General features: G+C 40.5%; 1 long non-coding RNA gene across 1 annotated transcript; it reads left to right on the top strand.

Moving 5' to 3' along the window:
- The first annotated feature begins 19 nt into the window (after positions 1-19).
- LOC146444940 (uncharacterized) lies at positions 20-15,781 on the top strand. Its single transcript, XR_014853051.1, has 2 exons — positions 20-88; positions 15,408-15,781. It is a non-coding gene; the product is annotated as an uncharacterized LOC146444940 (long non-coding RNA).
- The last annotated feature ends 9,521 nt before the right edge of the window (positions 15,782-25,302 follow it).

Genomic DNA, 25,302 nt, shown 5'->3' with positions numbered 1-25,302 from the left:
ATGTAGTGTGTATACTGTTTGACACTACAAAATTAGCAACAAAATTCAGAAGAAAGCAGAAACTCAAATAATGAATATCAATTGACTGGTAAGCATTTTTAGGATAGCTAAGTCTATTTTATTCTGCATTTTAATGTGAAATTAATTTTAAAAAACCTGTCTGAATTGTTATGCCAGTTCTGGATTAAAGGCATTTCTTTTAACCAGCATGATACCTAAATCTGTGAAGTTAGTTAATTGCTAAGAAATGATGTCTTTTTACCTTCCTCGTTTTCACTTCCTCTACTGTTTTGGTACAAAGTAGATAAACATGCACAGAATCATAAAATCAAAGAATCATTTTGGTTGGAAGATCATTGAGTCCAACCTGACACTGCCGTGTTTACCGCTAAACCAAGTCCCCAAGTGCCACATCCACATCTGTTTTTTTAAAAAACAAGCAGAATTGGTCAACAAATCTCAGCTGGTAATTAGCTGCAAGAAGCAGCAAAACAATTTACGAAATCTCTCAATTTATAACTCCCTGTTAGATGCCTCATTTTCTATTCGTATCTATACAGTAAGAATTGTAGGGTTGTCTGAGGGGTCAAGCACTCCCCGACTTCCACCAGAAATGTGCCTAAGCCCCATACAGTGGTACTGCTAGTCTTTGAAACAAAGTGTATGGAAGCTTAGGAGAGCTTTATTTCAGGAGTGGACTCAGTGCCATAACAGTGCAACCATGGGAACATGTTCCCAGAGGAACACTGGTATTCTCTAAATGGAATGCATCTTCCCAAAAGAAGCTCTTAAATGATTATTTGGCAAAAGTGTTTTAAAAGCTTTTTTGTTCCCCATCATACCAAAATCATCATACCATTGTCTTTAAAAAGTGCTGCCATTGCTTAGGAGGGAGCCAGCCTGTAAGAAAAACAAGAGAGGAAAGCATGTGCCCATTGTAACAATGGACAATTTATGAGGGTTTAGAGCTACCTGCTGGTGTGTTGTGTCAGCAAAGACTAAGGTGAACTACATATAGCAAATAGCAGCTGAAATTTTACAAAGAAGGTTTAGGGAAAGATTGATTTTTTTCAATAAAATATTTTGAAGAATGGAATAATAAATAACCTTTTTCCTCTAGCTAGGCATTGCAACATCTTTGGAGGAGAAATCTCACAGGCTTAAAGGGGCTGACTTCAGTCTGGAGCCTGTTAAGATAAACTGTATTTAAACATCCAAGTTGCAGATACTTGGTTTCTTAGGATCACTGTTGCCATCTGTTTTGACAGTTCACCAAAAGAGGGAAACTATAGCTGAAGTCCACACACCTAAAGGATTTTGATGTGTGATTTTCATTACTTACTGGGTCTATGGTGCTCAAATAAATGCAGAGTTCACGGCAGAAGATGTGAAACAAATGAGCAAAGGGCATTCTGAGTTGGAACTCAAAATTGGTTGGCGCTGAAATACTGAGCCCTTACATCTCTGTTTGTAAGCAGTCCCCTGCGACATTCCAGTATGGCAAGGATTTCATATTTAAATAGTGAGAGAAGGTTTCCCCACAGAGATTAAGAGAGAGGAAAGCAAATAATCCAAATACCAGAGGCCATGGATCACAAACAGCCCTGCTAGTCAGCAAGCCAAGACACCAGCTGAACCAGGTTTCTACACTTGTTCATTGGTTTAGGTGGCAAAAGTAAAGCCCTTGAGTCAGCTTCCTCAATTACATGAAGACATACTTTCAAAAACAGGTGCCTGCATTTGCATTTCTAGAAAAATAGTTTCCAATGAGTTTTTTGATTTAGTTACAGGCTTCAACTCAAAGGTGATAACCTTGTTTCTGAGGTCACTTTGGCTCTTGTGACAATAGTGAAGTATAATTTTTGTTTAGGTGTCCAAACAGGGTTACTCTGCGGCAGGAACGTGCACTATGGGAGTGAGCCCAGGGGCAGCAGCTGGATTCTGGGCACTAGTGAAAAGCCAGAGCAGAGCCTCATGAGGATGTCATTGACAAGCAGCCGCCCAAGTGCAGACATGGTCAGGAGAAGGCCAGGGTTAGAAGAAAGGGGCTGATAGTAACAAAACATTTATGCCCCATCAGGGTTGCAAGGTGTGAAACCACCCTTGCCAAGGTCCAGCTTTTCCTCCATCACCTGTGCAGCAGCCTGCAATGCTGACAGGAAGAAAATTATCTACCTCTACATCTGGAAGGGCACCAGAGCCAATAGCCACCATCCACTGCAGCACCTGCATCTAGGTTTTAGGATGGCAGGAGCCAGCGTACCTGAGGCCTGCTGTTGGCATTGGAGACAGAAGTGACAGGCATGACAGTGCTGTGGATGTGAGGGATAGGTGCAGTTGCAGACACATGGGGACTATGACAAGTCCTCAGTGCTAACAGGGACAGGCAGCGAGACAGAGACTGGCTGGACTGCAGCTGGAGCTGCCACAGCGGCCTGGGGGTTCTGAACAAGACTCTGGTTCTCCTTTCTTGTCTGGAACTTTCTTCCAGCCAGCATCATTAGACAGCAGGGTCCTTGCCTATGCTCATTAATAAGGTCTTGGTGGTGGCAAGAGCTGCAGCAGTAATGGGAGGGAAAAGGGGGACTGGGAGAAGTCAGAGACCTTCTTCCTCCAGCCTCTGCTCACAGTCAGTTTGCTTTCATGGCAAAAAAAGTATTTTCTATAGCTACCAGATTCACAAGCAAACAGAACTGCAGCCCTGTGAAGAGGGAAGGCCTTTTTAAGGACCACTACTGACACCTGTAAATGATGTTTCAAGCACTTTAAACACTGTTTTGCAGCCAAAACAGGCACAAGTAAACCCTTATGACAGTGTTTGGGGGCAGCCAACGTGTGTGTAAAATTGCAGCAGTGAACACTACTATGCCATGCAACCACAGGCTGTTAAGAGGGTGCTTCAAAGCATTTGAGACTAAAGGGTACCCTCAAAATATGCATTTGCCTGTATTAGGCCAGTATAGAGCATACAAGTCTTGAGTTGTGTGCCAGCTTCTTCAGTAAAGCTCCTCCTCGCAGGAGAACCTGACTGATACTGTCAAATTTTGCAGACAAAACGGGAAGGACAATGCACAGTACAAAAGAAAACAGAAATGTGTGTACAGAGTACCATCTAAAACATGGCTGGTGGTGTGTGGAATGATCAGACTCACTTCTCACCAAATACACTAAAACACATCTGCTCCATCAAGTAGACAGGAAGTGCCATATCCTTTTTTAATCCTCATCATAATATTCATAATCATCTGGCTCATGATTCCTGCTCTAACACCATTGCTTTTTAAGAGAGAATCCACCCAAAGTGAATTTGACCCCCTTTAACCAGAGATTACTCCAGAATGTTTTTGGAATTGTATTTCAAATCATAACCACAGGATTCCTTCAATATTGAATATAAATCCCAAGCCAGCAGCAATGGTGGCAATGATCCAGGGTAACAGAAGTGTCTGTGGGTGAAATGAATCTACATATAAAGTCTCTGTTATTGTATATATTAGTTTTGTTCTTGTTTTGAGAAGGAAGCAATTGTTTAACAGCTTTTATTTAATCTGTATCCAATAGTTTGTGCTCTTTCAGAGCACAAACAAGAAAGAAAGAAGAAAAATGGAAAGAAGAAAGAAAAATGAAAAAGGCAAAGAAGGAAAGGAAAGGAAAGGAAAGGAAAGGAAAGGAAAGGAAAGGAAAGGAAAGGAAAGGAAAGGAAAGGAAAGGAAAGGAAAGGGGAAAGGGGAAAGGGGAAAGGGGAAGAAAACCACTTTCCTATACCTTTTATTCAATTTTCAGCAATGTTCATATTTAATCTTCCTACTTGTTCTGTGGTGAGAGTCTAAAAGATGCTGAATCTCTTAAATGTTGTGCCATCCTGCAATTAGGTAAAAATGCCAGTAGAATGGACCATTGTCTGTTACTGAATGATCATTGAAGAGTTGTGCCATTAAGCAAACTGAAAAAATGAAAACATATTTCTAAAAAAGGATATGCTCCTGAAATAATTTATATTCATGGTTTTCATCAAAGAAAAAAAATCCACCAAAGTTCAAATATTTCTGTTGATATTTAAAAATCTGACTCTTCACTTCAAGAGAAGGTTTTGAGACTAGCTTAATAAGATTAGTCAAAAGCTATGTGAAATGTTTTCTTTCAGGTCCACTTAAATATTTGGTAATTTATTGCCCATGGAAATTATGTCTCCTTCCAATTTCTCAGTTTGGCCAGCTAATAAAAAGCAAAATTCACATGATATATTCAAGAGGTCTGAACTCCATTCTCAGTTATAGGCAGTGGGTTTGACACTGGGGAACATGGCCTTCAGAGGTCACTTGGTCAGAGTGCTGGAGTTATTCTCTCATGGTTATCGACATTACAGCACTGATCTCTGTGTTATCCAGTAATCCTGTGTCTCCCTTTGGAGAACAGAGCTCTGTGGGGATATGGGGAAAGGATGAATGTTTACACAGACCTTTCCTGCTCTTAACAGCAGGAGGTACTAGGAAGACATACACAGGGTGCTAAGGGAGAACTTCTTTCCCTTCCTGTAGAGTGAGTCCTACTACAGACAACAGGTGACTTGGCGGAAAGGTTGTGCATTTATGTTAAGAGTTTAACAACATACATTTTGTGGAGCTGATGAGTGAGCTTGGGATTTCCTAGACAGTTCCTAAGCCAGTAATAGTAAGACTTTCCCCATTTTCTTGGATTGTTAGAAAGCTGGATGGAAATGTGAAAGCAATTATGTCCTTCAGAGCTCTTCAAATGACTGTACCATCCCCACACTGTGACTAAGTCCCTCTCTCTGACTGAGATTGTCAGAGGGGATCATTCTTTCTTTCTGAAGCAGAATGTGCTGTAACGTCTCATGGGACAGCAGAGGCTTCGTGCATACAATGTGCCTTTGCAGACAGAGCTAAACCTTCAACTCAATGCTCTTATTACACATATGTATGCTTGTTTTATAGAGGGATACAGATATATATGGTATGCATAAACAAATTCTTATCCTTAATAATGAGCACTGCTTCTGACAGTGCTTTTTTCTTTTGTTTTTAGATTCCAGGATCTGGCACACTATAATGCCTGCTTCTGTGTTGTTGCTGCAAAAATACCCTGCTGCAAGCAGGGGTATTTGTCTTCTTTCAAGGGGGGTTGTAGACCAAATATGGCCCAAGCCTGTTTGATAGTTCTCTCGTAAATGAAATGATGACAATCCTCTTGTGACTAGGAAACATTCCAGAGCTGGGGTGTAGGGTTACACAATGGTACAGTGTCTTGCCCCTGATTTATAATTTGAGAAGCAGATTGTGTTCAGACAGAATGTGAGTTGAACAATGAGGTTTCTAGTCCTGATCTCATTAACAGAGATTTATACCAAGAGGCTATTGTATCTTGTTCTTTTGCTTTGCCATGCCAGCAAACATTCATAAAGTTATTTAAAAAAGAAAGCTTCTGTCACACACTTAGGTCAGAAAGTTCTCAGGAAAATAGCTAGTCAAATACAGAGTGGGCTCAATCTGCACTTAGCTAAGGCTTATGTTTCTGGCCTTAATAAGTCTCAGAATGATTACTTGATCAAACATCATACTCAAGCTTATTGCATGTAAAGATTTGTGGAGACATGGCTTAAAATGCCTTTTCACATATTTATGTTTGTTCATGGTTGAGTCACTCTAAGATAGCTTATTATTTGCAAATCATACATAATCACCAAAAGAATGCCCTTCCAGTGCAGAAGAACCAACAAAAGGTGAAATAATAATAACATCCTGAGAGCTACTTTCTCTCCTGCTGTCCCAGAGCCTCTGTGCTAAATTAAAGGTTATAAAGACATGGCCTGGAACCTGCTCTTTGTTGACAGCCAAGTAGTCATTGTGTATCCAGAAGGGGATGTGCAGCACATTAATTAATATTTCAGTAATGCTGCCCAGCAATCTGGCCTGATCTCCAGTAGAAAGAAAATGGAGGCTCTTTTCCACACGCAGTGTGCTAGAAAATAGACTGGCCTATCCGTATGTGTTGACAACGCAGCTCTGAACCCTGCAGACCAATTCTGCTACCTCAGCAGGAGGCTGTCTCGGAGTGTCACAGCAAGACATGAAGTCACACAGAGCATAGCAAAATCCAGCACGGCTCTTAGGAGATTAAAGGGCAGTGTATCTGGAATACAGGAGGCATCTGGCTTCAAAGTGCCATACAGCTGTCATCACCACTTTCTCATACTCATGTGAAACATGGACAGCTTATCATTATCAGGGCATGTGACTTCCCAATTTCACCTGCACTGACTACTGTGCTGTTGCTGGTATAAATAAGCACACAGTGCAATTAGCTTGTTATTCAAAGTCCTGTCAAATATCAAGTGGTGTAGTAATAGTCTCGTGAGCTCTGTTCTCCCAGGCAGCTGATGCATATATCAGATGAGAGGCGCCTCAACCCCAAATTTGATGGCCAGTATCCACATATTAAAGACCCCAGAGTAGGTGAGGAGACAGGGCAGCAGAAACATGTCAGGCAAACCTTCAGATGGCAGCCAGCTCCACATCACAAAAAACTGCTACTAAATAGCATCTCCTGTTGCAAAGAACACGGATCGGCCAGAGAGAGAGAAAGAGTAATGCCGCTCTGCAGTGCAGGGGCATGGAGGAAAGTGTTGTACAGATTGACAACACACCTTTGGTATGTTCAGTTTGTACTGTGAAAATAGGACCCAGTAACGGCACAAGAGCTTAGTCTTTGCATGTTGAATGAACAGCAACAGTCATCCTTAAATCCTGTGGTGGAAGTGTGGCTAGACCTTCCATTTGGTCTCCTCTGCCTGAACTCCCAGCAGAGTTTAAAAGAAACGATGCAATGTCCTCTGTTCCACTCCCGACCTCAGTGTTACAGAAGAGTTGCACAGAATTTTTTACCTTAATTTTTCCAAAGCATTTTGAAATGGATTCAGGTTATCTCAGCTTCATATCATGTACCTTTGGTAACCCTGGGGAAATAGGAATAGGTTGCTCACTTTTTCTGTGCCCTTCAATCTTTTGCAAGTTTTTCCAGAGTTCAGACCATACTGCAATAGCAGCTTGTCTGTCTTGCTAATGACTTGTCAATGAAGGCCAGACAGCCCAAATATGGAATAATTAGGATGGGAATGAATGACATTTTCTAGCCAATATATGAATGATAAGCTTTAACTAACTTTGGCAGTCTTCTGCTTAATCCATACCTCTTCCCCTTTGGCTGAACATTTGGTGTTAAGTGATAGAAAAAGGTGAACTTTTCCTTCTTTTTTTCCTCCAAATGTTTAAACTATTCTTTATCTCCCACAAAAGCCGCACTTCCCATAAATCTTATTTCCTATCAAGAAAGTTCTCCTTTACAAGTTTCCTATCCAAGTGCAGTTGATTTCTAGCATTTTGCACTTCCTTTATTATGAAGAGCTGGAGAGACAATCCAGACACTTTGTTCTACTCCAGTTACTAAAGCTCTGTCAAAGGGCAATGATCTGACAAGGCAGTGCTTAAAGCAATGAATCCTGTGTTAAATCTTCACAACAAAAAAAAAAGTTCTCAATTGCCTTCTGTATTTACCTTCTTGCTCTCATCACCATTCACACCCAGTGCAGCACTTACAGCAGGATCACCCAGCTTCCCCTCTGAAAACTGCTCTTTTCATGTTTCTGAGAACCTAGCCCCAGAGTAAGAAAAGCAGGGCTGAGGTCAAGCAGGAGAACTCTATGATAAAGTTTCTGTCCTCAGCTTTGGAATCAGGCTGTGTAATGTGTTGTCTTAAATCATGTTTTGTATTCACATAATCAATATGAAAAGAGCCATGTTGTTAGATCCCCACACTGTGATTTTGAAAAAAGGTAAACTTGACAGAAAGTGTCCTACTGGTAAGAGCAAATCATTATGGCAAACACACTCTCTGAGGATTAGACCTCTACACAACAGGCTGCCAGGGCTGCCTCCTCAACCCCTCACTCTGAAATGTGTTTTCCATGTTACCTGCATTTGTTATGTGTACTCTATGGGTACCTCATTTTTCAGAGCACATATATGAAGGGACATATAAATTTTTAATCTCAAATGCCTTAGACCAATGACTGATGCCCAGGTAGTCTTTTGCCTCAAGGCAGTAGCATTTCTGTGCATGGGTGAGAACCAAGCTTTGGGTATGGATTAGCTACTGGACCTGTGTCCTGGCCATGTTTATCCACTCAGACACATGCACGTCATTCTAAATCTTTCAGAGGCTAATACCCTTGGGAGAACTAAAAAATTAGTCCTATAGATAGATAGATAGATAGATAGATAAATAGACAGATAGATAGCCCAATAGTCATAGAAGTTGTGCTGTCTCATTATCTCAATGAATTAGGACAGAGCAGAGGAATATAAAAGACTTCTCCAGCCTATTGAGGTTACATTCTACTCTAATAAATGAACATCTATTTCCTGAGTCTGTCTCCTGCCTTTGCAATGGTCCAACCACATGGTCCATTCTTAGTGCCATTGAAGCCTTATGCACTGGACCTTGCTCACAAGCTCTGATAACTCATGTTAAAATCATCGGGTCATTTAGGCTGGGAAAAAACCCCTTAAGATTAGTGAGTCAAGCCATTGGGCCCCTTAAGGAGTCACAGACCCCATCTGTCCATCCTCCCCATCTCTGGAGATTTGCATCCCCATGGCTCAGCTGTACCTCACAGCCCAAAATATGTTAATAAACACCCAGGGCTGGGACTTGAGACACCTCAGGACTCTGACTCACAAGCCTTGTCATGGACAGCACTGGAAGTAAGACACAAGTGTTTTGCAGGCTATGCTCCAGGGCTGTTATGTAGGGGACATTCAAAGGAGAAATTATTGGCTAGAAAATACAAACTTGCAAAAGAGAGAACCCCTGTATGCTCTCAGTACTCACCCACCTTCTCCTCTTTTCAGGGATGTGGTAGATGTCTTATGCTCTTCTGGCCATGAGTGCATAACAGGAAAGGAGAGGAAATGGCATGATAATAAACATTACACAGGGACCATTTCCAGCAAGGAAATCGTGCCTGGCACTGGATGTCAAGACAGTGGCTACACAGATGCATAAATTCTGGCTACACACATTAATATCGCCAGGATTTATGATTGCAGCTAAAATAATCCTTTTTTCTTCCCAGTTTAGGCCTATTTTTAATATTTTTTTCTCTGTTAGTGTCATTAAATCCATTGCCAGTTCAATACCTAAGGAAAATGGTTGCAAGGCCAGAGGCTGAGACTTCTGTAACCAAGCATTGGCAGGCTTGGAGAAGGCTTTGTCAGGGAAGGAGAAGAAGAAGGGAGGAGGAGTTTCAAACTCAGCTAACTGTGGCAGAACAATTCCCAGGAGCCCCTGCAACAAGGTGCAAAGCTTCCCAAAAGCCATTTGGGTACATACAGTAATTTCAAGAGCAAGATCTACTGAACTATGTCCAGCACACCTGTGATCTAAGTGTTTTACTTGATTGACCATATAGTGTTCAGTGCAACTGTTCTTTGTGCAGACCAGTTGGAGAGAGCATACTGCGCCTAGTTTTGCGTTACTTTTTATCAGCACTTGTAGCAGACTTAGTCTCATCTCTTCTTTCATCTAAGAATGCTGTGGGGTGCATGTTGTTTGAGAGATTCTGTACAAATATCATAGAATCAAAGAATCATAGAATGGTTTGGATTAGAAGGAGCCTTAATGACCACCTAGCTCCCAACCCCCTGCCATGGGTAAGGAACCTTCCACTAGACCAGGTTACTCAGAGTCCCATCCAGACTGGCATTTGACACTTCCAGGGATGGGGTGTCCAAAACCACTCTGGACAATGTGTTCAAGTGCCTCACCACTGCCACAGTAGAGAGTATTTTTCCTAATGTTTAATCTAAACCTTGCATTTCTTCAGTTTAAGGCCATTCCCTTTTGTCTTATGGCTACCTATGGCTGCATAGCCTTGTGAGAAGTCCCTCTCCAGCCTGCATATAAGTCTGCATATAAGTCTGCATATAGTTTTGCATTTTAGCAACCGAAATGATGAGAACATCATCAGGACAAACTTTGCCTGAATAACATACAGAAAACTGCTGAATTGTTTTGAGGGTGGCTTATCTCCATTCCACATCCAATATAAAAACTTTTTGAGACTAGTTCTAAGTTGTTCTGAATCTGCCACTAGTGGAGGAGCAGAGACCCTATACAAAAAAACATACTTTCAACACAACACCAGCACAGCATGAAGAAAATACCATCTTTCTGCAGAACACCTAACAGCTCTATTTTCTGAGGTCCTTTCATCTGGGATCAGTTATTCCAAGAGAAATAAATACCAAGATTCTTTCATCTCTCTTTGCAAGTGGCCTTTTTTGGCTTGTAGGATTTACACAAACAGGCAGCTCCAGCAAAACATATTTCAAGTTTCCTGTTGGTCATACCAAAGATTTTTAAATTAAACTGTATGCAGGACAAAATCTTTTGATTTAAATTTTACATGAAGGAGATTGTTATGAGACATTATATGCAATTTGTGTAGGTATGATTATATTCTAAAACAGATAAAATAGATTAGATGCCATTTGGGCAGTCAGATGTCCCTACTAAATCAGCATGCTGATAGCTCAGAAACTTTTATTCACAGGTTTTTTAAATGTTGAGGGTGTGTACCATGTGGAGGGGAGTGTTATAAAAGGTATTTTTCAATATTCTTATATTATTATATCAAAATATGTAATAAGTATTATAGTATATATATACTAAATTGTATATATCTATTATTGTATGTTTCTAAAATATCATTGAACATTTAGTTATATATGGTTTCTTCTGCAAAATGGGAAGTCAAGAAAAAGCTTGAGTTTTATGGCTTGCTGCATGGAGCTAGGAATATAGAAAACAGGAGGAGATTCCTTTTGAACGTAAAAGCAAAATTATTCTGAAAAGTGATACTATTCTCTGCAAAATACCGTAATCTGGCTTTTGTGCTATTGATAAAAATCCAAATTCAAAACAAAAATTTTGCAGTGACATCCTTATCATAAGTGCTTTTTTTTATTCTATTCTTTTATTTCTTTTTTCCTTCATTTTGAAAGGAGAGAAGGTGAAATAAAGTATTCAATATACTGAGATGAATAATTATTTGTACTATATTATAATAGCCCAAGTTAGGGACAGGCTTCAAATTTTACTCATTTTAATGGAAATTATGTGTCCATATTTTTATGAAAGATTTTAAAAACACAGGTATGATCTATAAACCAAGCACAAAAGCATTTGAACAGCACCCAAAAAGAGCAATTGAACAGAGCACATTGCAGCAAATTGAGGTGAATCCAATGGCAGTATCAAGTTCAGTTCCTGAATACCAAACTGTAAATCCTTTACAGAAATTTTGCAGAAAAGACTTTAAAAGACAATGTAACTTTTAAGATCATTTAGATTTTCCCAGTCAAAATTCTTGTGCAGTGATATGTAGCTATCAGCGACATTACCCTGCCCCTGAGAGCTGACAACAAACACACAACTTTGTGGCAACCCTGAACAGTCCTATCAATTTAGTTTGGCCCTGCATACAACATCTGGCCCAAAATTATTACAGCATTTAAAAATCCTTCTGGTACTACAAAATGCAAGACATATTAAACCAAATGAGTCTAAAAGTTACTGGGGTTTTTTTGTTTCTTCTGGAGAAGAAAAAATATGAAGGTTTAGGGAAGACAGAGTTATTAATATATTTTTAAAAGCCCGAGTACTAAATTTGACATCTCTGCCAATTCCACAGATCTCTTTTGTCCTTAATAAGACAGAACTCACACATTAGCCTGTGGGGTATCAGATGACCCTTTTGTGCTTATTCATTTCCTATAAAGAACGCGACTCCTGTGGCCGCTCGTGTTTCCTTTGGCAGCTGAGAAGCCAGAGATTTAACATGCCGTAAATCTGCAGCTGTAGCAGAGCCTGGGTCCCACCAGGTCCATGGCCACTGTGCTTGCCCTGTTCTGAGGAGGGGCCCCAAGCTGCCCCCCTTCCCTGGGCCACCAAGTGTCACCTACATCCCACTGAGGTCTGCATTCCCACCTTTCACTGCCTGACCATCATGGGGGCACTGCACATAAGCAAAAGCTGTGCCTTGATAGACTGCTGCTGCGTATGGATTTATTCAGAAAGAGTGAAGAAAATGTAAAAAAATAATTGTATGGCATCATTGTAGACTGAGAAATTAGAAGTTGTGTATTTCTCCTGTAAGTGTGCAGAATTTATGTGTGAGAATACTGCCAAGTGCTTCCTTTATAACAAATGGAGAGAAACAGACAATTTTAAGGTATGATTCACCTGTTCCTATGTATCTAAAACAGGTCAGATGAATCAGTCCCTAAAAGTATTTATTTGTTTCTAATGACTTGAAAGAGAGCTTAAAGATGAGCTCAGCCATAAGCACTGTATAGAACTAGGTGACATGCATGCCATTGGAGACAGACTCCGAAGAGCTCTACTGACGACTTCTCTTCATTTTCTCTCTTGGCATATTGTGCTGTTTTGTGAAAAATTAGATCTCAAGCTGAGATGACCAAAGTTGGCTATAAAAGGACATATAACATGCAAACATGATGATCACCAGTGCAAATCTTGGGCCAAACTGGTCATCTTCCTGTAGACAAACTTTGTTTACTTGCAGCCAATTCTCCTTCATCCGAAACACTTAAGAGTTGGAATTCCACAAGTAAATGAAAAATCGTGTTGCCAAACCTGAAATGAGAAATTTTGACATATCTGCATCCTAATTCCGAATGTGTCCATTGCAGCTGGCACACTGAGTGTTCAGAAGCTAAGCTGGCTCTGCATGGATCAGTTTGGCTGTATCTGTCAGTAAATAAAATGGATCAGAGACAATTCTCTGGCCTCAAAAACAAGTAGCAAGCTACAGCTTGCAACCACACAGCTAAACTCTTCTTTCACCTCGAGCAGGTGGCTTTATTCATGTTGCATTGGGGAAGAGTTCCAGGACTGTGCCACCAGTTAAGGTGTACAGACCATCAGTGGGTCAAGTGCCTAAACCCATGCCCTCTAACACCTCATGTTTCCAGTGCACCTGTACAGGCAGTTTGAGAGTCTAATAAAATACATAGGCTCAGACATTCTGTCCTGTAAATGTGGATTATGGTTCCATCAGTCAGCCAGATCATATGTCTCTGTGCCTAGGACATGGTTTAACTTCAACAAAGATAATCTGGCCATCAATTTGGGACAATTGGCTGTGTTTTCAGTATCATATCAGTTGTGAGCATATCAACAGAAATCAACACATTCAGTATGCATGTTCAATATTTACTGTTAGTGGAGTTTTGATATTACACCTTCCTAGTCTCTAGACTCAACCTTTCAAGGCAGAGTTTTCAATGTTACCTAAATAATTTTTCTAATCCAACCGGACCAACTCCACTTCAAAGGTTTGAATTACTCTAGATAGAAGATATAACACAAAGGAAAAATGTTATTTCAAATTTAGTAAACACGAAGTACACCTATACTCTCTTGTTGGTATCTGATGCATTTTTGCGCCTAAGTGTTATCTCCTGATTGTCCATGCTACTTAAGTGTTAGTTCACCCTCAAGCTTCATTCTGAAGCAAGCTTAGTTGTTTATGGGTTGGGAAGAGCTAGGCCGAGAGCAGGAGATAGTGTGTGCCAGTGTCCCACCCCCACATTGCATGAAGATACAGTGCAAGTGTGACTCATGTCAGGTTTGGTTTCTTCCAGACTAACCAGTATTTCAGATGGCCTCACATCCTAAGCCACCCTTGGTGTTACACAACAAAAAGACATATCTGTCAGCCTGCAAAGCAGCTTCCCAACAGCAGCCCAGGGCAACATCTTAAAAGGACCACAGTCAAATCAATGTTTCCATTGTTGGGAAGATTTCTTAGCAGCATTTTAATATTATACTGAGTGCCATAGCACGATCTGGTTTTATACAAACAGGCACAGTGCTACTTTTATTTCATAAATCTATCTGTGTGTCTATATATAGGCATATGAATTTTGTCTCGTTCGTGTGTGTGTGTGTGTGTGTGTTTGTGTACATACATGCAGGAGGGGTAACCAACCCTTGGCTGCAGGCAGGCACAGCTGCCTGGGCTATACCAAGGTACATGTGATCCTTTTAAGCCCAGCATTCAACAGAATTCTTTGTGATTCTTGATTGCTGTGATCAGGTCTCTGCTTTGCTTCTCCAGACATGAATATCCCTGGGAGTCTTCAGGAGGAGCCTTCTTTCTAGGCTGTGACATGTACCCTATAGGCTCACTGGAACAGGCTCCCCAGGGAAGTGGCCACAGCACCAAGCCTGACAGACTTCAAGAAGTGTTTGGACAATTCTCTCAGGCACATGGTGTCATTCTTGGGAATGGTCCTGTGCAGGGCTAGGAGTTGAATGGATGCATCATCATTGGTGCTCCAGACACTTGTTTCTAAGTTTTCACAGCAACTGGATAAATTTTTCATTAGGGGATCTGTACTGCCAGATCAAAGGGGACCAGGTAATGAGCTCAAGCATTCATACTTACTGTCACACTGCTTAATTCTTACAGCTCTCCTTGAATCTGTTTTGGAGCACTTCATCTGTCACTGAGGGAAGCCAGTTGTAGAGGGAGTTGACCCTGTGGAGTGTGGACACAAGCCAGTCAGTGCTATTCAGCTTCAAGGCTTGAATCAACTCAGCAGTATAAACACAGCCAAACAGTCTGTATGTTCAATGAGATGAAAAGGAGCAAACAATTCTGATTCCATTTAATGTCAATTTACGGCTCTTAACATTGCCTTTCCCACAAATCAAGCAGTTGTATTGTCTAGCTGAGGGCTTTTGTCCAATGACAGGATGAGAGTCTGAGAAATCTGTCTGTTCTGATAATGTTGCAGGGAGCGTTCACATTTACTATCAAGGCTTCACTAGGACATAGTCAACATGTTGATTTTGCTAAAATAAATGTCTGGAATAAAGGAAGACACTAAAAATAAACATGATCCTAGGAAGGGCATTCACTTTATTTTTCCCCAGAGAGGAAGAGGTATAGCTTGCCAGCCTTTTAAGTTGGTTGCTAACAAAATAATGAACAGGAATAAGCTAATTCTGACTATGTTTTCAATTACCTTAGGGAACTTGATGCCAATGAGTTTGAAGTTTTTCTGTTAACATCTGAATACTTCTATGCAGGGGCCACCTTACTCATATAACATGATCTTCAGTGCTTCCAATGAAATCAAATTTCTTTTACAGAATCATAGAATAGTTTGGGTTGCATATGACCTTTAAAGGGCATTGTGCTGGTTTTGGCTGAGAGAGAGTTGATTTTCTTCATAATGGCTTGTATGGGGCTGTGCTTTGGATTTATGATGAAAAGTCTGTTGATGTTTTCATTATAGCTGAGAAGGGCTTACAGAGTAAAGGCCTTTTCTGCTCCTCACCCCACTCCACCAGCAAGGATGCTCAGGGTGCTCAGGAAGCTGGGAGGGAACACAGTTGGTACAACTGACTCCGACTGACCCAAGGGATATTCAAGACCAAATGGCATAATGCTCAGTTATGTAAGGGGGGGGGAAGAAGAAGGAAGGGCGGAACTGTTCAGAGTGATGTTGTTTGTCTTCCTAAGTAACAGTTAAGCACAATGGAGCACTGCTTTCCTGGAAATGACTGAACACCTGCCTGTCCATGGGAAATAGTGAATTAATCCTTCGTTTTACTTTGCTTCTATGTATGACTTTTGCTTCTCATATTAAACTGACTTTGTCTCAACCCATGAGTTTTCTCATTTGCATTCTTCTGATTCTCTCCCCATCCCACCAGGATGGAATGAGTAAGTGGCTATGTGGTTCTCTGATCATTTTTGTGACCATTTTCTGGACCTGCTCCTACAGATCCATGCCTTTCCTGTGCTGAGGACCACGAGCTGAATGCAGCACTGCAGGTGGGGTCTCACAAGAGCAGAGTAGAGCAGCAGAATGACCTCCCTCACCCTGCTGGCCATGCTGCTTTGGATGCAGACTAGGACATGAACGTCTTTTTTTGGCTGCAAATGCATGGTGCTGGGTCATTGCATTTGGCCTCATTAATCTTCATGAGGTTCACATGGGCCCACTTCTTAAGCTTGCTAGAGTCCCATCAGGGACAGAGACCTATCCCTCAGGCATGTCAACCACGCCACTCAGCTTGGTGTCATCTGCGAACTTGCTGAGGGGGTACTTGATCCCACGATGTTACTGTCCCCGAGCAGGACAAGAGCCTGTGAGTGAGATGCTTCCTGTAGCTGGAGCAAGAAGGCTTCACCAATAGGCTTCTCTTGATCAGGCAGCCTGTAGGAGAGACCAACCATGAGGCTCCCTCTGTTGTCCCAGTTTCTTGATTCTTACCCATAAGCTTGCAATCTGTTCATGGCTATTCTTCAGAGAGATCTCTTCACACTCTGTCATACACACACCTCTCAGTGTAGAGGGCACCTCTTTGATCCTCCTTCCTTGCCTGTCTGTCCCAGACAGCTGCAGTCCAGTTATGGGATTTGACCCACCAAGTTTCAGTAATGGCAACAGTAATAGCACCTTACAGCCAGATGATTTGCTACAATTACAGTTCTCAGAACATTAGATCATAGATCTAATTGTCTGATGACAAATAAAAAGACAAAAATATATCAGTATGAAAAATTGCTTCCCGGGATCTCTTGATTATTCCTTGAGCTCTCTGCTGTTCCCTTAATAAGTCTCCATGTGTTCTAACTCTAACTTTTAAAAGTATGTTCTGTAAAATTGTGTATTAAGATTGTAAACCTAAGTATCCACAAAAAGTGAATTTTGCATTTCAAAGTATTCATATATGAATTTGACTCAGGTCCTTCTGCTGTTGAAATTAAAGGCAGAACTCGGTAACTGTGATGGAAGTAGCATCTGAAATATTTCCAGGGAACTAAAATGGAGAGGACAAGTGGCTAGGAAGGAAAGAAAATGAAAAAAAAACCCTCAAAAAACCCCAACACAAAACCAAACAACCCCCCCCAGCTGAAAAGCTTGTTTGTTAATTCACTTATATTTACCTTTAAACAAAACAAAACATACAAATAAAAAACCTTATAGCAAATTCCAGGCTTGTCAGGCATCGGAAGTTCTCTTAAAAGTCTTTTGGAAAAATGAAATATGGAAATGCTTACAAGCTCTCTAAAAATTTAATAGTGCTTTCTGAAATGTATGGAGATCTCTAGATAGAATTGTAGTGTCAGATAGTGTACCATTCTGAGAGCATTTAAAAGATTTCTTTGTAAGCTCTGAAGGGTGTTATGGATTTATGTAAGAGGACATTAACCTTTCCCTACTTGTTCTGTCTTGGATACCCTTTACACCTCTCCTTCAGATTACAAACTCTTTTATTGTATGCACATGTCTGGCACAATTAGTCTATATTTTGGCAAGGATCTCTTGGTCTATTGTTATATAAATGATTTCTCAAAATGTTCTCTAAATGTCCCATATCCATTTTTTCCCTAAGAGGGTCTTAATACCCAAACATTTACCACTCTAGTCTAAATATTCCTCAGCCGAACTACAACATGAATAGGAAGAGAATTGCAGCTTCAGAGAAAATGGCAATGATCCCATTGTTCCCTCTGTGAGCCAGATTGTGCACTGTAAATCATGCATCCTTCAGAAGGAAAACCTCACATCCTTCTGCCAGGACTTCTGAGTATAAAGTTTGTAAGTTGAAAACTTTAGCAAATCACTTCTTAGCTTAAACTCAGGCAAGGAGAATTTTAATTTGGACATTGAAATACAAAAAGTATTAAAAGCAAAATGTTGCCTTTTCTCTTTCAAACTCATTGCTAAGGAGTGAAAGCAAATTATTCATTCTTCATTGTGTCAGTTGAACAGAAAGGACAGTTCAGTCTCTTTTGCAGGGGATAGAATGGATTCGTTTCCATTAATTTTCATAGTTAGTGGCTCAGTTTGGCTTCTTGCTATTCCAAGTAAAAAGTATATATTCTTGGAAACATTTTAAGAAAGCATTTACATATTATTTTATTCAAATGAAACAGTGCAGAAAAAAAGACAAGAGATTCTCTGAACTGGCTCATATCTTTGAGTTTGTCATTTCCTCATTGGGACAGTATTGCTTTAGTAACTGAGACATACACACTCATTTGGAAAGCTAAGAGGATGTTCTTCTCATTCACACTGAGCCTTTCAGAATGGAGTCAAAGGGATGCTGAGATTGATGCTGATGCCCTAACTACACAGCATGATTTGTAAGACCCAAGGACTAAAAGGAGATGCAAACACATTATGTGGAAGACCGTATAAGGAGAGATTCCAGAAGAATCTTTTGCACTTGAAGAATACTATCCTACTCGAGTTGCTGTAGATTGGTGGCAGCCTTTTTGTTCTATTTGCAGGTGTACTTTTATTCTCACCAGATAAATTAGAGAACCAAACTAGTGTACATATCCTCTTATCTTCTGGCATCTGTAGACAAAGTGATGACCTTTCTGATTTGGTTTCCTACTGGAGGACATGCACAAGATTCAGGTCACACACTTCATGCCCATAAACAACAGCCCCACACTCTCCCTTCAGTCTTGAACCTGTATCTGGGGAGAGGAATTGCTTCCTTCTGAGGCATAATACTGTCAGAAGATCATTATTTAACACTATAAAGCAAACCACACAGAAGCTTAGAGCAGAAAGTAGGGAAGAAAAACACCACCTGATCCAGGAGGAGGAGTTTGCAAAGATAATGTAGCAATCACATTCACTGATATGTTATTTTACTTTGTTGTGTAACTGGAAGCTTTGGAGAAGCAGGCTTGGTTTAGATAATCTCAATTTATATGAATCAAAACCAGAACTCTGAATTCTGAATAAAAACCTTCCTAGTTTCCTGTCACCAAAAGCACACTGCTTGGTAGAATAACAAGGACCTTGGTCTTCCCTGTTCTGTGAATTCAAGATAGAGCTATTGCGTATCTAGATCTGGATTCCTAAACTCTGTATTGTTGTTCTCAGAGCCTAAAATTTTTAACTCCAATGAGAACTTCACCCTGGCACTGAGGGACAAGTCTGGACACTTGGTGACCTTCATCACAAACTGTGGAACACAAGTTTTAGATTTTCAGTTCTGCCCTGGGAGACTACATTGGGTTTTCCTGTCTACTGGAAACCCTGTAGTCTTCTGCAACACTGACAAAGTCTCAAAGTCAGCAACAGGTTTGAATTAACTGCAGAATTCCTGGAACTTAACCAAAAAGGTTATCTATTTCCTGTTTCTTCTGTAGAAAATATATAAATGTCAAGCTTTTGTTCAAACTAAGTGACAGTTTTGTTTTGACAACACCAGTGTTTCCTAAATTGACCCTATATTTGACTTCAGGCTGTGCCACCTTAGTGCTCTCAAAATAGATATCCTTGAAATGCTACCCTCACTCTTCAATTAGTCCTGATTGCTACAGCCTGTCTGTTAGGCTGAGTAGAATTACAAGAACCTTTTGCTTCAGACATTTACATGGATACATTCTGCTCTGCTGTATTTATTATGCTTAGGTCTCTAGACATGTTTGTCTGTATGAGAGTTGAATTTGTAGAGGTTAACTTGGGCAGTCACAGTACCTGATGCTTAGCAAGGAACCAATTATCACCAGGTGTCTGGAAGAATCTTTATCACACACTGAGCAAAATTGAGTCAAATTGCATTAAATATCTCTACCTTTTCCATGGCAAGAGGTACTGGCACCACCTTGAGAAATAAATGTCTTGGCTGATAGTCTCTTGGCTGCTGTGGAAATGATAACTGTGGAGTGAAATAGCAAAATAATTGGCTGGGAAAATTAAAATGGAGAAAAATTTCCCCCAAAAAACCTTTTCTTGGTATTTTCTTTATTTTTGTGGACAAGTCTACAACAACCTTAAACTTGACTTCATAGAATATCTGTCCTAGACCTATCAGTATTCAAGGTGCAGACTTTCCACTTTGATGTGATTTGATGTCGCTGTTGAGCAGCTAGAAGAGTAATGAATGCATCAGTTCTCAGTGGCAAGAAGGAATGACCTTTATTGTTTTGATTTCATCACATATATAGAGTTCTCAAAAGTCACCCAGATTGGTCAGTCAGAAGCCTTCCCCCAGGCCTGATTGGCCAGGCCTGCACTGCCCAAGTTCTGGGACACTGTTCCAACAACATCCAAACTTTATCTTTATTTATAAAACACAAGAAAATTTCTCATGGGAAAAACCTGTGCTAGCCACAATTTCCCAAGCTCAATTCAGTAAGCATTCCCTGATGTGTCCTAGTAGAGAGAATTCTGCCCAAAACAAGAGAGACAGTGGTTGTGTCACCCTTCCTTTCATCTGCGTTGATTTTACCCATAGGGGAAATGTGCATTCATGTATTGCCTTTTATAACCTGCAGATCAGAGGGCAGCATAGGATAGGTCTCCATCAGTCTCAGTGTTGTAAGTGTCTGGGTAAGTGCAATACTGGGCTGAAGAACATAAAAATTACCTTAGAATTAGCAGCCAGAGTTTTTAATTGAAATCAGGGACACTTCAATTCAAGGGCATGCCTCAGTTCTCATCGTTCATATGGAACTCAGCCCTTTTGTCTGATACTGTTTCCTGTTGGCTAGTTTAGGCATCTTTCTGCTTAGAGTGGGACATTTGAAGTGGCAGCTCAGACATATAACTAAGAATATGGATCTTGGTCACCTCAGCCCAGCAACATTACCTTCTCTGCCCTTTGTGGGTCTAGTGTTAAATCACTTGCTTAAATTGTAGTAGAAGTTTGTGGTTGTGTTGGGAACTGACTTCAGTTCTGCAAAGCCCAAAATAAGTAAATTCACAGTGGAGCCCATCTTTTCCTTCCCTTTCTAGGAAGAATAGAATAAACTAAATTTCCCTATATGACTGAAAACAATAGCAATAAAAAATCTGCATAGGACTTTAGGCCGGTTTAGTAGTTTAAAATAAGCTCACAAACAAATAAGATGTTTTATAAAGGTCAAAGAACAAATACTGCAGTTCAGCAAAAACCTCACAATTTTAGTAAACAAATCCAAAATGAGAGCAGTTTCTCCACCCTTCCAGACTGGATCAGGGTTTAGATCACCAGTCTCCCAGATGGCCTAGGTTAAGATTCATGATTATGCAATGAAGGATGCTTGTCAGACTGAATGGAAGATGATATTTGGGTACCTCATTTTATAACACTTCATAAGCTTTGTTTAGACAGTATAAGCAGCAGACAAAGGAAAGTTTGATTTTGCAATAAAGCTATTTTCATGACAGCAAAAGTCACATGACCTCTTATCCAGCTTTTAAGAGAGCAACATAACTTGCTTTGCCTGCCAGCCTTGAAAAAAGACTGAATTTAATGTCAAAGACAGAGTAGACTCAACCTCTAGTTGCCATTCCAGAAAACCAGAAAAGAGGTATCTGGGACAATCTGAAAGCTACCTTGGGCATCTGAAATGCCTGTCTCTGCAATTAAATTGAGATCTTGATCTCCCTTGATGATAATGAAAGCTTATCTGACCTGTAAAGACCTACAAGTAGACACCTAAAATTATGTCTCTGAACTTGAAACATACCCCCAGGTCTCAGCTCTCACCTCTATGTCTAGTGCCATTTGTTTCCCTCTTGTGGGGGGAATAGGCCTGGATGGTTTCTCACTCACTGTGTTGAGTTTCCTGGGCCTCAGTCTAAATGTGCATCTCCAGCATCTCACATCTCTTTCTTGAAAACCAAAGAAAACCTAGACATTGCAATACTTGTTGCTTTGATAGCTAAACTCACATTATTATATTATATTATATTATATTATATTATATTATATTAATCTATTACTATAGATATTTAACCTATTTTCTTCACTGCTAATTTCTAAATATTTTTAAGATGTGTATTGTAAATTATCTATATTTGCATCACTTTTTGAATTAAGCTTCATAATAGGCTGTAGACCATGCATAAAGCAGTGTACCAGACAACCTTTGGAAGCAGAGGTTATTAATGGAACAGTCACTCAGATATATGAAGCTGATTAAACTAAGACAATATGAACAAATCAGCCATAAACATAACAACCTTTTAACCACATACTGAGTGTCAGGAAGCTGCAAGAGGGGGTTGCTCTGTAAATCAGCTGAGCTGGCAGCCAAGGATGACAGTGAAGTTGGTAGGGCAGTGTCCTCCCTGACACAGCCCCATCCCTCAGCACCCTAACCAGCAAAGCTGGTCTGGTGGCAGTGACCATGTTCAGCCATGAGTCCAGATCATCAGACCAGTCCAAAGGGATGAGACAGGTTGAATCTGAGGTCAGGCTCAGGACTGGTGGGTTTATGGCCAGGCAGAAGCGTGCTTGTCCATGCAGTTCCAAGAAGAAGCTGGGGCAACAGCTGTGGCTGAAATGCAGTTCCTAAGCCAAGAGGATTAGGGTCCCATTGAGGTGTCTTACAGTTCTATCCCACCCAGCTGTCTGATCTGGGGTCACAGTAGAGCTAGCCTTGAGTGCAGCAGCCCTACCACTTGGAAAAGGTGGCTGCTGAGTGTCTCTAGGGTCCTGACACTGATCTAGAAATGCACTTACCAGGACAGTGGCAGGTTAACTCAGGCGATGTGACAACCTTAGCAGCTGAGGCACTTGAGATGTAAAAGCTGTGAGCTTGGACTTCCTCAAGCTGAAAGATGCTAAAATCCAGATCTTCCTCTTCGTGGGTGAGGCCTTCACTTTGTTGTGTTTTAAAAGAAAAATGTTCTGTGGAAGCAGAGGTGTTGATGCCTGCCTGCGCCTGAGGATCCAGAGTCTGACTGCAGAGCAGACTCCTGCCTTGCAATCTTGAATTACTGAGGAGTAACGCTTCGGGTGGTGGTGGAAAAGGGGGGAAATTATATACCACAGACTTTTCTATTCACTGATTTAGATACATTTTTATTTGGCTTCTAATTGGCTTCTCTTTCTCACAGACTTGAACCTGGAGTCTTTTATCAGTGCAAGTGCCTAGAACTAGACATTAATACCCCAGAAATCTTGTGCATGAGCTGAACTTCACTGTAATATACAGTGCCTTCTATGCTAGGTTGTTCCTGTCCTATAGACTACATATAGTCCTATAGACTAGATGCAGGATATGGATTTTAATTTACTCACCATCAGACTTATCCTACAGTATTTTAACACTGGAAAGACTAATTTATTTCACAGGTGAATATACATAGGCTGATAATTACCCCTTTCCTCCTCCATCTGGCTAATTCACGTGGCTTAACTATCCCTCAGTGATGCTGGAGACTTCAGGAGGAGGGAGGGAGGGAGGAGCTGCCATTCAGGTTCTTCACCACCTCCCCAACTGGAATGGCTGCTCCTCCGTCACCAGCTGACCTTTGCCTTAAAGACTGATGCACTTCACAAAGGTACAACAGGGCTGGTCCTCTGTAATTTGATTTTTGTTTGCCATGGAAAGGCTGGTTTGTTTGCTTTGCACTTAAGGCCCACATTTTATTCAGGACTGTAAAACTCTTCAAAATCATACATAAGTAAATAAGTGAAAAAAAAAACAATGTTGAAAATACGTCTGCTTAAAAGGGAGGGACTACTATTGCTTAACAGTATGTACTTACCGGACTTCATTTTACAGGAGAAAAATATATTTTCCACCCTCCAAATATCTTCTGTGAGACGATAAAATCCTTAACATTTAAAAAAACCCCAAGTTTGATGTCAATATTTAAAGAGCACTGGCCCTGACTTTCTACTTCAGGCTGTTGTTCCTGACATCAGAAGACAATGAGGTCAGTGTTTAAACTGAAAGTCCCAGTTTAACTTTTATTATTGTGTACTGCTTAAACTGCAACTACTGAATCATAAACTATGATAGGTAAATGGCACAACATTAAAGAAATTAATTCCACAGTTTAGAGTTTCCTGTCCTGATCCCTCTGGGCCAGTCATGAAGTCCTTGCTCATTTCCTTACTCCTGATTCATCAAAGTGTTTAAAGACTCTAGATTTCAGTGAGTTTTTGAGCATATGCTAGTTGATTCAACACTCTAAGCAGAGAAAATCCTCAGTAAAGTCAGTAGGAATTCTTTTCCCCTAAAGACCTAAAGTTTTGGTCTTTTTGTTTGTTTGTTTTTTAAATCCTGCATTTGAGGCAACACAACTTGAAATTAAGAATTTATGTGTTTGGTAGTTGTTGCTACGCATCACTCTCTGCCCAAACCAGTTCTTTCACTTTGGCTGTTTAATAGCTAGCTAGTAATATCAGTGGCAAGAGGAATTTAACAGATGGGATAGTGCTGGAGTAGGTGGAGACTTGTTGAGAAGAAGGTTAAAATAATTTGTATCAGGTGCTACCACGTTACATTGTATTTAAACACTGCGAAGAAAGGCACTTTTTTTAATCCACTCTTGAGCTGCCATTAAAACATCTTTAACCATTTAAACATCTTGAAGTATAGCATAGCTTTATTTTCCATAATTGCAAAGTCTATTGGGGAAAAAAAAAATGGAAGTGTGTTGTAAAACACTTGGAGAAAACAGAAAGGAGAATATATAGGGGAAAGGCTCCTTAAATCTCATATACTTAGCTGCTATACAGCAACTTGGTCTGCCGCACTGTGAGAAAATTGAGTATGTAGTGAGCAACAAATTCTACTGAAACTGTGCTAAAGCAGGGCTTCTTAACAGGCTTATGATATCAATCTCTTCTTGATTCCTTTGTTATATGCCTGTTTGATGAATGTCTTACAAGTTAAAACTTTGGGAACCTTTTAGAGGCTGATGAGACCAGGCAGCGTGTGCTTGCAGTCCTGACTTGGTTCCCCACTGTTGTGGCGTCCCAGACCTTCCTCTTCTGCTTTCTAATCAGATCAGATGTGGACCAGCTTAATGTTTTTATTTCTTTTAATTAGAAACCAATGAAACCACTGCCAAACTTCTTAGAAATGGGAATGCTGCAAAGCCTAAGCAATAGATTAATGGGGAAATGACATTTTTTGAAAATTGTGGCTAAGCAAGCACATGCTTTGGAGGGGGTGGGCTGCTGAAGGATATAGCCTGAGATGCGCAGCAGCCTTAAACTCCTCACTGCTTTCCCTGCAAAGGGCAGGAAATCCCCCAACCTGTGCAAGGTGTCCCTTGCTCTACTAGACTTGGAGAAATAATTTCCTGAAGTAACAATGATCTTTCCTTAAACTTCAACTGGGAAGAGTTTTAAAGCACAACTTTTGCTATTCCCAAATGGGTCTCCATCCTGGGAAGAAAGAAAGCAGCCCTGATTCGTTAGAAG

Source organism: Lichenostomus cassidix, chromosome 1 (assembly GCF_008360975.1).
Source record: "Lichenostomus cassidix isolate B80296 chromosome 1, HeHo_3.0, whole genome shotgun sequence".
Taxonomy (NCBI): Eukaryota; Metazoa; Chordata; class Aves; order Passeriformes; family Meliphagidae; genus Lichenostomus; species Lichenostomus cassidix.
The sequence above is the reverse complement of the archived record's forward strand: the minus strand, read 5'-3'. Positions and strand labels throughout refer to the sequence as shown.